Raw genomic sequence first — 12,120 nt, 5'->3', positions numbered from 1 at the left:
TGGTTCTGAACATATTACCATGCAACACAAGGTTAGAATGCATTTGCTTTTATTCAACTTTTGATATTTTATATTTCCTGTAATTTGAGTTATTTAAGTAATTTGAGTTGTAATTTTGATTACTTCTACACAGAAATCCACTGCTATTTGAACCCCACCATTAGCTACAGACCAACAGTCATTTCTCATGACCCAATGACACCCTTCCCAGCATTCCTGATCCTTTGGTTCATAAACTGATCAAAATTGTGAGCCCTTTTTTGATTGGACCCTTTTATGAGGTAAAAGTGTGGTGATTGTTAATTGCAAGCAAAATATGCGAGGAATGGTTTGATTTTGCATTCACAGAAATGCAGAATCCTGGAGGGACTGTTTAATGGTAACAATGTTTTGATCCATGGTGGATCCTTGTCAAAAATAATATCTTCATTCTCTGAGCAACAAAACCGAAAATGACATCTTAACTAAACCTCATGAACAGATAACAATAGCCTAACACTTGAGCCTCTAGTTTAAAATAATCCTGATAACCAGCCACAGACTGATTAGTGTGACTCATAGTGGGGGAAAATGTAGCGGTCACACCCATCTGTGTAGTCCTTGTGTGCCCAGGACGTGCCCAACACTGTGTTACAATTACCCCCAGGTAATTTAAAATAATCCCCCAGGTAATTGTAACACGATATTACATTTGCCCCCTACCCTAGCAGTCATGACAAACCTTATGTGCTAGCCAGCTGGCAACAATTCTGACACGTCAATCATGTCAATTTGTAGCCAACAGAACAGTAATTATAATGATACAAGTTAGGATTCATATACATTGAACATTGAGACAGCAGAAAAAAATATTCAAAAAAAGATTTAAAAAAAAGATTTAAAAAGTTACATTTACCCCCCAAAATAACAACTTCTCCCAATAAAGTCTGCAGATGATGATATAGTTTACTGAATTTGTTCATGCATGGACAAAAACTAATTTCCACCGCCATTTCCATAAACTAAATTTCTAAAAAGTCTGAATTTTAATTATGGTTCATGTAAAGATGGGGATATAAATGATCAGGGAATTTAAAACATGTTTTATTAGTGAAGTAAATAACATTTCAATGTGATGTAACTGTGGAACATCAGTGCTTGAGATGCATAAAGATTATCAAGCACATAATTCCAGAGAGTGCACAACAAGCCAGGGTAGTAGACAATTACAAGCTAATTAGCGCCATTCTTAAATAAGTGCCTCAATCATGAGCTGAATATTCAGAAAGCACATATTCAAATTCTACAGGGTGCTGTCTGTGAAATCATGTATTCAAATGAGCCTCTTATTATGAGGGTATCACTTATTAAAGCAGCTCATGCAACAAACACTTGGTAATGAATAATTCCTGTATCTCATCTTCCACTTTACAGGTTACACTGTTTCAGTGGTTGTATTACAAGATATTAACATGTAAAGAATTCCACAGGGATGTATCACTCATTCATTGGGCATGCTCTTTTAATAAATTGGTCTGACATTTGAGAATGGCAAAAAGAGAAGTGTAACTCATTGCGTGACTAAGGGGGGCACTAATATACTTCAGAACCATTAAAACTGCCCTCCACAAGTTGGAATTGTCTGGTACACCATTCTGGGTAAACAACGTGGAAAACATAGCAATAAGTGTATAGCAAAATTGTTGAAAGATTTCCCTGTTGCACCTGCTGCTGGGACAGAAGAACCCACCTCAAGAAATTCCTTGCTGGTTCAACCAGGAAGACTGATCTGAGCATCACCGCACCTCTTCAACTATCCAATGGGCTCAAAATGTGATTAAAAAAGTGGTTTAAATACCTGCCTATCATGCACCTGCTGTCTTTCAGAAACTGCCAAGCTTGAATCACCACCTCCCCACCACTACCACCAGCTGAAGGTCCTGTCTACCTCTCGCCAGGGGAAACGATAGCATTTGTCACCGGCGATGACCCTGGGGTACTATTCCCAGGATGATGGGGCCATCGACCAAAACTATGAATTCCTAACCTGTCAAATTCAGAAAAAAAGTCTCTCTCTGGTTGAACTACAACTGTAGACTGTGTGCCAGGGTTTACATTCCTAAAGGTGTCCAGTTACAGTAGGCTACCCCCACCCCTTGACCTCACCCACACATACTCACAATAACCACTGCACCCTGTTACTGTATTGTACCTCACCATTTACATTTGCATTTTTTCGTTTTTCCAAAGAGACTTACAATAAGTACATTTGTCTAAGTCAGTGAATCTATACTGTATAAACTATAATCTGAAACTATACAACAGTCATGGTAAGTAAAACCTTCGATAATAACAAGTGCCATCGGCAGTCACAGTGCTAGAGAAAGGAAGAAACAGTCCCAAAGGTGTGTAAACAACAATCAATTAATCAATCAAATGTATTTGTATAGCGCTTTTTACAATAACAATTGTCTCAAAGTGCTTTACAACAAGAAGAATACAAACAATATAAACAATAAATATAATACAAACAATATGAACTAACACCTAACCCCAAAAAGCAAGTGGGGAGGAAAACATACTGTAGGGCACAGTGGCAAGGAAAAACTCCCTATAGGAAGCAACCTTGAGAGGAAACAAGATATTCAGTCCAAAAAGAGGGTAAACAACAAGAGCTGCAGATTGTCCATGTGCTGTTGTAACTCCAAACCTTTTACCTATGAACTAATTGTCAAAAGTCAGTAAGTTAGCAAAATTGTCTCAACTTACAAGACACCAACCCTTTTAGCATTGTAAACAAAGTGATAGGCCAGCCAATTCGCAACTGCGGAGGGCAGCTTTAAATATTTTTTTAACCACTGCGATAACTCACAAGCATTTAATTTATTTTTGATACCATTCTTCTTCTGGAAACTACACAGATTTAGAAAATAATTGTTTCCATGGACACCTGTTTGAGATAAGTGAGCCAGCCCTCAAGGGAGGTGATATTCTTCCTGTGATTAAACCCAGAATTAGGTCTCTAAAGAGCTGGTATAATGTGGACGTTTGCACGTTGTGGAGACATTGTACTACATTCAGCAGCAATCCTATCAATCAGGATTTAAATTTGAATAGATGAATTTGCAAAGAATAGACAGAGATCAAGTTGTTGGAATAACATTTTACATAATTGAATCGGTAACCTCAGTGGCACTCTCAATGAGACTACAGCTTTTTAGAATAGAATAGACATCCATTTGAATCAAAATGGGTTCTATTTTATCTATCTTTTCCTTAACCCTCGTATTGTCTTCACTTTTTGGACCCTTTGGAAGTCTTCGGGTCAAATTGACCCGGGACATTATTGGGGCTTTAAAAGCAATACAAAAATACAAATTTCCATTCAAAACTCTTTAACATATATTGTCTTTATCTCAATTCCAAACAATATAGATAACATGTATGATTAATATTTGCAATTAATCTCTGCTAGATCATATTTAACAGTGGAAGTGTAATTCGTTTTTTGTGATAAAGTTATAATTTATGTAAAAAATCTGCTATAATAAGGACTTGGGTGGAATGCTTATCTCTGAAAAGTTGAAATGAAACAATGTTTTCATTGATGTTTATTATTTTTGAGGAGATATTCTCATTTGATTTTCATCTTTATCTTATTATAATCAAAGCTGTGAAAAGCAAATACAGGTGATGAACGACAATAGAAACACAAGAACCAAACTTAGATCGATTTAGTCACTGGATATGAAATACATCTCTCAAAAATGTCTCAAAAATAATTTGAGATGATTTACAATAAATAGAAACACAAAACATGAACGAAATGTACACTGCTTTATTCACTGTCAATGAAATACAGTACACTGAAAAATACATCTTTCAAACAATTCTGAAATAATATTGGATACATACAATTTGAGAGTATGTGTCCTACAGATGTACTTTTAGCAGTTTCTGCATGTGGTTTGTGTCTTTGAGTCCTTTGAGGGTTCACACACCTCGCTGTGCTTCCTCTTGTTGCCACCAGCTGCAATCTAGAATAATGAAAATACTTTATTAGTTCAGGATTTTTTTCACCCCACATCTTCTAATAGTCAATTTCAATTTGACCCACATACATACAGAGATACTCAGAAACATACACACACACACACACACACACACACAGATACATGCACACATAAACAACAACAACAGGACACTTACTTCAGGCACTGGAGGTTGTGGTTGTGTGGGTCGTGCAGGTGGGACAGCAGGAGCCTCCTCCACCCTCCTCACTATGGCTAGAGAAGCTGGGTTCCTGGGCACATGTTGTCTCCTCTGTATGTGCGGTGTCACCAGTGCTCATAAGCATCACATTTTTGCCCTTTTTGGGTATGTAGGATACCAGGGCCATGTTGGCCGTAAACACAAAGTGGGAGGAATGGACTGGCCTGTTCGTTACAGTTAGAAGCTGAGGTGGGAGCTCTGTTTTATTTTTTCTGACTGTTCCACCCATTGTCAGCTTTCTTTTGAGAAGTTCCTGTCCCGGGCTGTACGATGTGAAAAAATTATCCCAAGTGATGTTGTGGCCACTGAGGCCCTGTGACATATCCAGTACCACCCGTGTCCCCTGGTGTCTCTCAGGGTCTCCTCCCTCTGGCTTCCCAGAATGTTTTGTAACAACATTGTGCAGATTCTGTGTGTGTGTGTGTGTTTGTATGTGTGTGAGTGAGTGTGTGTGTGCATGTTTCTGTGAGTCTGTGTGTCTCTGTGTATATGCGGGTCAAATTGACCCGAAGACCTTGTGAAGGACATAAATGTGTAGGGGGGGTATAGCATGTGCACTCAATGATTTTTTTTTCTTTGACATGTTCTTCACAGTAAATGAGCCAAGGCCATGGAGTTTCAGGTTGAAAAAATGTTTCCTTGTATATTGTTTCTTCAAGTAAAAATTTAAAAAGGGTCAATTTGACCCGAAGACCACACAAGGGTTAAAGGAACCCAGAGGGAAATTGTCATTTTAAGCCAAGGGGTTTTACTGATATATCCCACTCTGGATTTTTGACAGTATCAGTAATCTAACTGGTTTGAAAGCAATAAAGTGAAGACACATAACACCATTTGGCACATACAATATTTACTATACCAACCATGACTAGAATTATAATTCTCTCCCGACACTTTGCAGACTCTGAGAGTGTTCTCTGACATGAAATTCAGGTTTGAATGACAATGGCTCCTTGCATTCTCTTTTTTCCCCACCTTGTCAGCTTCCTCAGCTAACTCTCCCAGAGGCATTGGCTCTAGAAGGCATAAGCCCTTTGATAATAAAGAAAATAAAGGAGAATTATCCCATAATATCATCCAGCGATGAAGGTATACTGTAGATAACAATGGCAGTCGTTTGCTTTGTGATTGTGAATGACTGTGTATTGCTGGGATAGAAGAACCACCTCAAGAAATTAAGCTGACAGAAATTAAGCTGCCGGTTCAACCAGGAAGACTGATCTGTGCATCACCGCACCTCTTCAACTATCCAATGGGCTCAAAATGTGATTTAAAAAAGTGGTTTAAAACTACCTGCCTATCATGCACCTGCTGTCTTTCAGAAACCGCCAAGCTTGAATCACCACCTCCCCACCACTACCACCAGAAGTGCCATCAGCAGTGCCATCAGCAGTCACAGTGCTAGAGAAAGGAATAAACGTTTCTTTTTTTTACGGTAATGTAGGGTGTTAGGGGGTGGAGGGGTCTGAGGAGGAAGAGCCCAGGTGTACTCTAAAGAGATGGCTCTTTAGTGACTCCACCGTCCTGGCTGATGAGGTTTGCTTTGCAAAGGGAGCACTAAGGATGTGAGACTTCGAACAATCTCTCAGTTCTCCACAGGGTTTAGCTCTCAATCAATCACAATTATTTGTATAGCATGTTTTACATAGACAAATGTCACAAAATTCTTTTCAACAAAAACAATACTGAACAATATAAACAATAAATACAATACAAACCATATGATCTAACACCAAATCATAGACCCCCAAAAGTAAGCCAAGGAAAACAATTCCCCAGAGGTGAGAACAATATAGGGTACAGTGGCAAGGAGACCTTGAGAGGAACCAGGGGGACCCATCCTCCTCTGGCTGATCGGGTGCTGAACAGTAAACTAAAGTGGAATGTGGAATGTGGTGCAAGAGTTCAGGGGTCCATATTGAAGGGCAGCTTTCTGGTGGACCAGGATATAGAGTAGACTCAGCCTGCACAAATTCAGAAACTGAACTCTAGTTTTTTTGAGGGGCTCAGAGCCCCTCAAACAGATAAGCACAAAGAGGACAACACAAGATTAGAGGCTGTTGCAAACTGAAAAACTGATACATTAACCAGTAGGAGAGAATCAGCATAAAGCAGGTGGCCTGAGGCCCCAGGCACGTCTAAGGGACATCTAAAATACATCTAAAGGACAAGGCCAGCGCCCGCTTGCACCGCGTCCACTCCTTCACGGCCGGCTCGCCAGAGGGACATCAGGGCAGCCCGATGCCCAGCAACCATCCCAGCCACCATCCCAGCCCACACGGTACTGGGCCATACGCCTGCACTGGGAGGGCCTACAGCAGAGGCCCCAGCCAACTGAAGTCCACACACCACAGGAGTCCACCCACCACTGAATGGGAAGAAGGACCCGAGATCAACCGCAAGTACCCGGGCCAAACCAGCCTCGACCCGTCCACCGGCTCAGGCCACCCCCTGCCCACAGACAATAACTGCAGCCAGACCTGGATAATGCCCTGGGCAACCACCACCGCCCCCAATCTGTGTAACCCATGCCACAAGCCTGCATGGGGACGGACACAGCAGCAGCCCCGACCGGCCCAAGGCCCCAACCTGCCAGTGCCTGCTCACCCTGAGGGATGAGGAGAGCATGGAATCACCAGCAGCTAACACCAGCCACCAGACCAATGCCAACCCAGTGGCATTCCTGCATCAGGTGGGGAGGTGCAGCTGCCCAGGCCGGCCCAGCCCCCACACCACCAGAAGGCGCCCCAGGAACTACCCAGCAAGCTCTCTTCTTAGATCAAGGAGTCGGCTTCCTCAGGCGCTCTGCCAGAAATGTAATTTCATGGGCCATATGCAGGGAGAAGCAATCAGACAATTGAAGGGGCTCTTAACCCACACAGGTCAAAGTGAGATCAATCCTGCGTCTCCCTCTTAAAGGTCAGATTAGTGGCCTTCAATTCATCTTTTAATGGAATTTGAGCAAAGAATTGAATGCTTTTTTAATAAATTATTGATATGATCAATTAATCACTGGATGGATAATAGTCCTGTTATTATTGACTTTAAACCACTGAATGTTGATCTCAGCTCTCAACATTGGATGAAGGATAATGATGTCAGGCATGTCTCCTCAACAGCAGATATGTACACAGCCAGGGTCTCACAATAGACACACTTCTAAGCAAAATCTATCTCCTAGCCTCTTAATGGCCTCTATAATCTACACAGGTCTAACATGAAGACCAAGTGAGGTGTTGCAAATCCAAATTAATTTAAATATTAATTAACTAATTAATTTAAATATTATATAATTTCTCCACAACTTTATGTTAGATTAATTCTGGCCAAAACCTTCTCTAACCACAGTGTAAAGTTGTAATGAAGTATCATCTCATTCTTAAATTACAATGTTAAGTGAATACAGCTCAGACTTTTTTTTTTATCTATCAAATAAATTGCAAACATTGGGAAGTATTTTCCATTGTCTAGATAGTCAATATGTGAAAGAAACACTATAATTGTTATTTCTAGAGAGTGTGAAAACGCTGATGGAATACTGCCTGGGTGATATATTTACCATACAATGACTTCTGGTTAACAGACAGTGAACTGATCCTGAGCACACTGAGCCAAATAATCTTGTGCCCAAGCATGAATTACCAGGTCGCATTCTGCAGATCCTGCCATTTGTTTTTTTATTGAGTTGGCTGTGGCTCAAATCATGCATTGTCCAAAGTCATAACAAACATACACTGTCAATAGAGAACTGAGGGAGGACAGGTTCAATCACAACAGACCCTCCTACCCCTAATCTAATCGGGGGGGGGGGGGTTATTTTCCTACAGTGATTTATACAACTGATTTATACATTGATTTAAACAACTGGGAACAGCATAGGCGCACAATAAATTATCCATCCCCAGTTCCATCTGTCACTCTGTCCATATGAAGAAAGTGGCCAGTGCCCTGTTCAGCCATATCCCCCGCTGGCAGCTTTCCTTGGCTCGTCTCCGATGCTAATGTCCTATGAGTAACACCAGCCTGGCCCCCGAGCTGTGAAACAGACACCATAGTAGCAATGCATTAGGAATTGTCTGTCTAAAAAACCTCATGTTAGTCATATTTGAACATTAGGAACTTGTTGTGCGAGGCAGAGTTCTCTGTTGAACAGAGAACACTTTCCTAACATTTAACTTATGACAGGATGTGTTGGCTCTGACATTAAAATGAATATATTAAGCATATAACTGTTATCCTGGATGTGCTTCCCTTGTGGATATGTGTACACTCATGACAGGCTGAAATTGTGTCTTGGAAATGTTCTGTAAAATGGCCCATTTCTCCTGCCTCAGCGGGTCTATGTGCTTTCAAAATTAATAGAGATAGTTTCAGCTCTTCTCTTTGAATACTGTAGTTGATACTGAATGCTCATGTTATTCAACCCCGCCACGATCAGAAAAATGGCAATCTGGATCAAGACAGGCTCCAGACAGGTCATAGCTCGCTTCTTGTGTAACACAGATGGAGTGATTCCTTCGTCCCAAAGCGAAACTGGCCAGCTGGCCAACTATCAGCTGAAAGGGCTGAATCTTATAGAGTACTCCACAAGGACAGGGGAAGGCTGTTTTGCAACTAAGTCATTGACCACAGAGGTAAGTCTACAATAGATGACCACCTGAAATCCTGATCCACATTGAAACATACTTCTCTGTTATGCAGTTACATAATGTTGCTTGTAAAACCTAGTTTTAGGCTATTGTTATTACAATAAATTACATTTTGTGCACCTTGTTCCATGCATTTGTATCTATGTTTGTCAAAATAAATGGTAATTGTCCCCCACTGATGAAAGAGAGGGGATTACGATTCGGTGTCTGTCGGTTCGTATGTCACACACTTTTTCTCTGACACCACTGGGACAATTTTTATGAAACTTGGGTGAATGATGGGTCTTGCCATACAAATGTGGTATTTACGAAATTACACTGATTGGCCCAATTTTTCCGAAACTATGGTAAAAGATGCGTCTTGCCATAGAGATTGTTTAGGAGTTTCCAGGTGACGCCGATTTATCATAAAAACGTCATAATAGGGTGAAATGTGGAGAGCTAGGAGTGTAGCCTAATGCAATAAAATCAACGTAAAGCTGTAAGAAGCAAGACTGATAATAAATCAAATAAGCACTACACGTCCCAGTAACGTTTCAGTCTGGCTATGAATGCAGCTGTAGGAGTGTAGCCTAATGCAGTAGGCCTATAACCTAACGAATCTGGGAATAATATTTTGTCAGTGAAGTCTGTTATGCATCATCATTTAATACCTTGGCCTATATCACTACTAAAACTGTGTAATTTAGGTTTATAGCCAGTTGTATTTCTTATCAAATAATTTGTCTGTGCAAATATGTTGTCTTAAGCCTATTGGTGAAATTTGTGTTGTGTGCCTTTGAAGACGTCTTGTATCAATAATGATAGTAGCCTAATGGCGACCAAATATTTTTTCTCTTTGGCCAGAGATGTGCACAACAGGGACACAGCACTGTAAAACAGAGACAACTATAGTAAAAAGTTGAATAAAAGTCTTGCTTCTTTCACAGGCTTCTCCATCACTCTCCTTTTATAAAGGGGTGCTACATAATTTGTGGAACAATATGTTTACTATATACTTGTTTTAAACTACTTTTCTGAGTCGGAAAAATTGCAGAAAACTGGTTTCTGCTGAATTCTGTCTGGTCTATCTGCTCATCTTCCTCATGAAGTACATCATACAGTGCAGATGGCATGAGGTAATCTGGGGACTCAGACACAAATATGGTCTGGTTTTAGAGTGTAACTCTAACTCTTTGCCAAAAGAATACTTAATCTGAATGCTATGGATCCAGTTCCTTTTAAATCATTGAGTGTTCAGGACACTGCCAGATTGATGAAGGGGGAGACATACATTTTGCCCCCCTTCTTGAGATCCCTTCCTCTGATGTGCCAAAGGGCTCTCACTTCAATGTTTAAATGCCCATGGAATGTGTGAATACTGGTGTCATTTGACTAGTAGTGATAAGATGATGTCTGATTGATTCTCCATTACAAACAGCTTTTGATTTGAATACTTATGGTTGGAAGACGGATATAAAACATAATGTTGAGGACCATAGCTTTCTGTTTGTTTTCTGGTCAGCGGTCCCAAACGTTGTCTGTAAGTACAGTTAACTGTTGTTCCCTCTCTCTCTATCTATCATTTACCATGGGAGTAGAATGTAACATTTCTCTATGATGTATTTTCCTCGTAATAGTTTTATACGTTTACAGTGTTATTATAAAGCCTCATTTGAAATTGAAATTGAAATACAGAAATACTCATGTACAGTATATAAGTATTTAGACCCTTTACTATGACACTGATAAAATTAGCTAAAATGCAAAAATGTCATAAGCAAATCACTCAGTAAGCTGAATTAAGTCCATCTTCATGCAAGGATAATAGTTCATGTAATTTTGGAAATAATATCTTTGTTTATATAGGGCCTCTGATTTGCATAGGAATCAATTACACACTGTGTGGATTAGGATGTCACTACCAACTCAGCAAATTTCATAATTTTCTCTTGATTCTGACAAACTCCCCAGTCCCTGCCGGTGACAAACATACCCATAACTTGATGCAGCTTCCACTATTCTTCACACGAGGCACACGGTACAGCTGCTTTGTCCTTATGTGGTTCTTCTGAACAATCTGGTCAATGGTGGAAATACTAATGCTGTCAATTCCTTGGAAGACTAACTGGTGTTCAACTATTTGGGTTTGAATTTCCCTCAAATGGCATTATTGGCAATCACCATATTCACCAGCTGTGAGAAGTCTCCGCCTACCTCCAACAGATGGCCGCCTCTCAGTTCTGCAAAAATTTAATTTGACCATTACTGACCTAGGTTGGTAATGGTCAAATTTCATTTTTGCAGAACTGAGAGGCGGCCATCTATTGGAGGTAGGCGGAGACTTCTCACAGCTGAGCAGGAGACTGCCCTGGTGAATATGGTGATTGCCAATAATGCCACCCGTTTGAGAGAAATTCAAACCCAAATAGTTGAAGAAGAACCACATACGGACAAAGCAGCTCTACCGTGTGCCTTTTGAAAGGAATTCAAACAGAGTTAAGGAGCAACAATTCCAATATATGCAGGTAATTGCTATACTGTACAGAATGTTTACAGTATGTAGAGTATGGCCCATTTCTCCAGCATATCAATACAGTACTGTATAGTAATGTGTTACATTAACTGCAGTACATAACCTTTCATTCCAGTACAGTAGTACACTACAGAGCTGTATTTGTAGTACAGTAAAATGTGTTTTTTTACTTCTGTAGAGAATATTTGAGCTGGATGCCATGGCTGACCCACATGAGTACATCTTCATTGATGAGGCAGGGTTCAACCTAACAAAAAGGCGCAAAAGGTGGCGCAACATCATTGGTCACCGTGTCATCATGCAAGCTCCTGTCCAGAGGGGAGGCAATCATGGAGTCCTCCACCGCCATGCCAAAGTGGGTCCATACAACACGACACAACTCTTTCAATTTCTAGATCAGCTGCACAATAACCTTCTTCAACAGGAAGGGGAGCCAGGGCAACCAGAGCAAGGTGAGTTTCCATCAGGCTGCTCTGGTTCGCACCTGGTTCCATGACCTCAGGTTCACCGTTCTTTTTTTGCCAGCATATTCCCCATTTCTGAATCTAATTGAGGAATTTTTCTCAGCATGGCGGTGGAGAGTGTATGACCCCAACCCCTACGCACAGCAAAACCTCCTGGAGGTGCCTGTGGTGACAATGTTGCCTGTGGTGATGTGTGTGTAGAGTCTATCCAGGGTTTTCTAAGGCACACAAGGGTATTTTT

This window comes from Argentina silus (assembly GCF_951799395.1).
Source record: "Argentina silus genome assembly, chromosome: 6".
NCBI classification, from domain to species: Eukaryota; Metazoa; Chordata; class Actinopteri; order Argentiniformes; family Argentinidae; genus Argentina; species Argentina silus.
Note: the sequence above shows the minus strand (reverse complement) of the source record.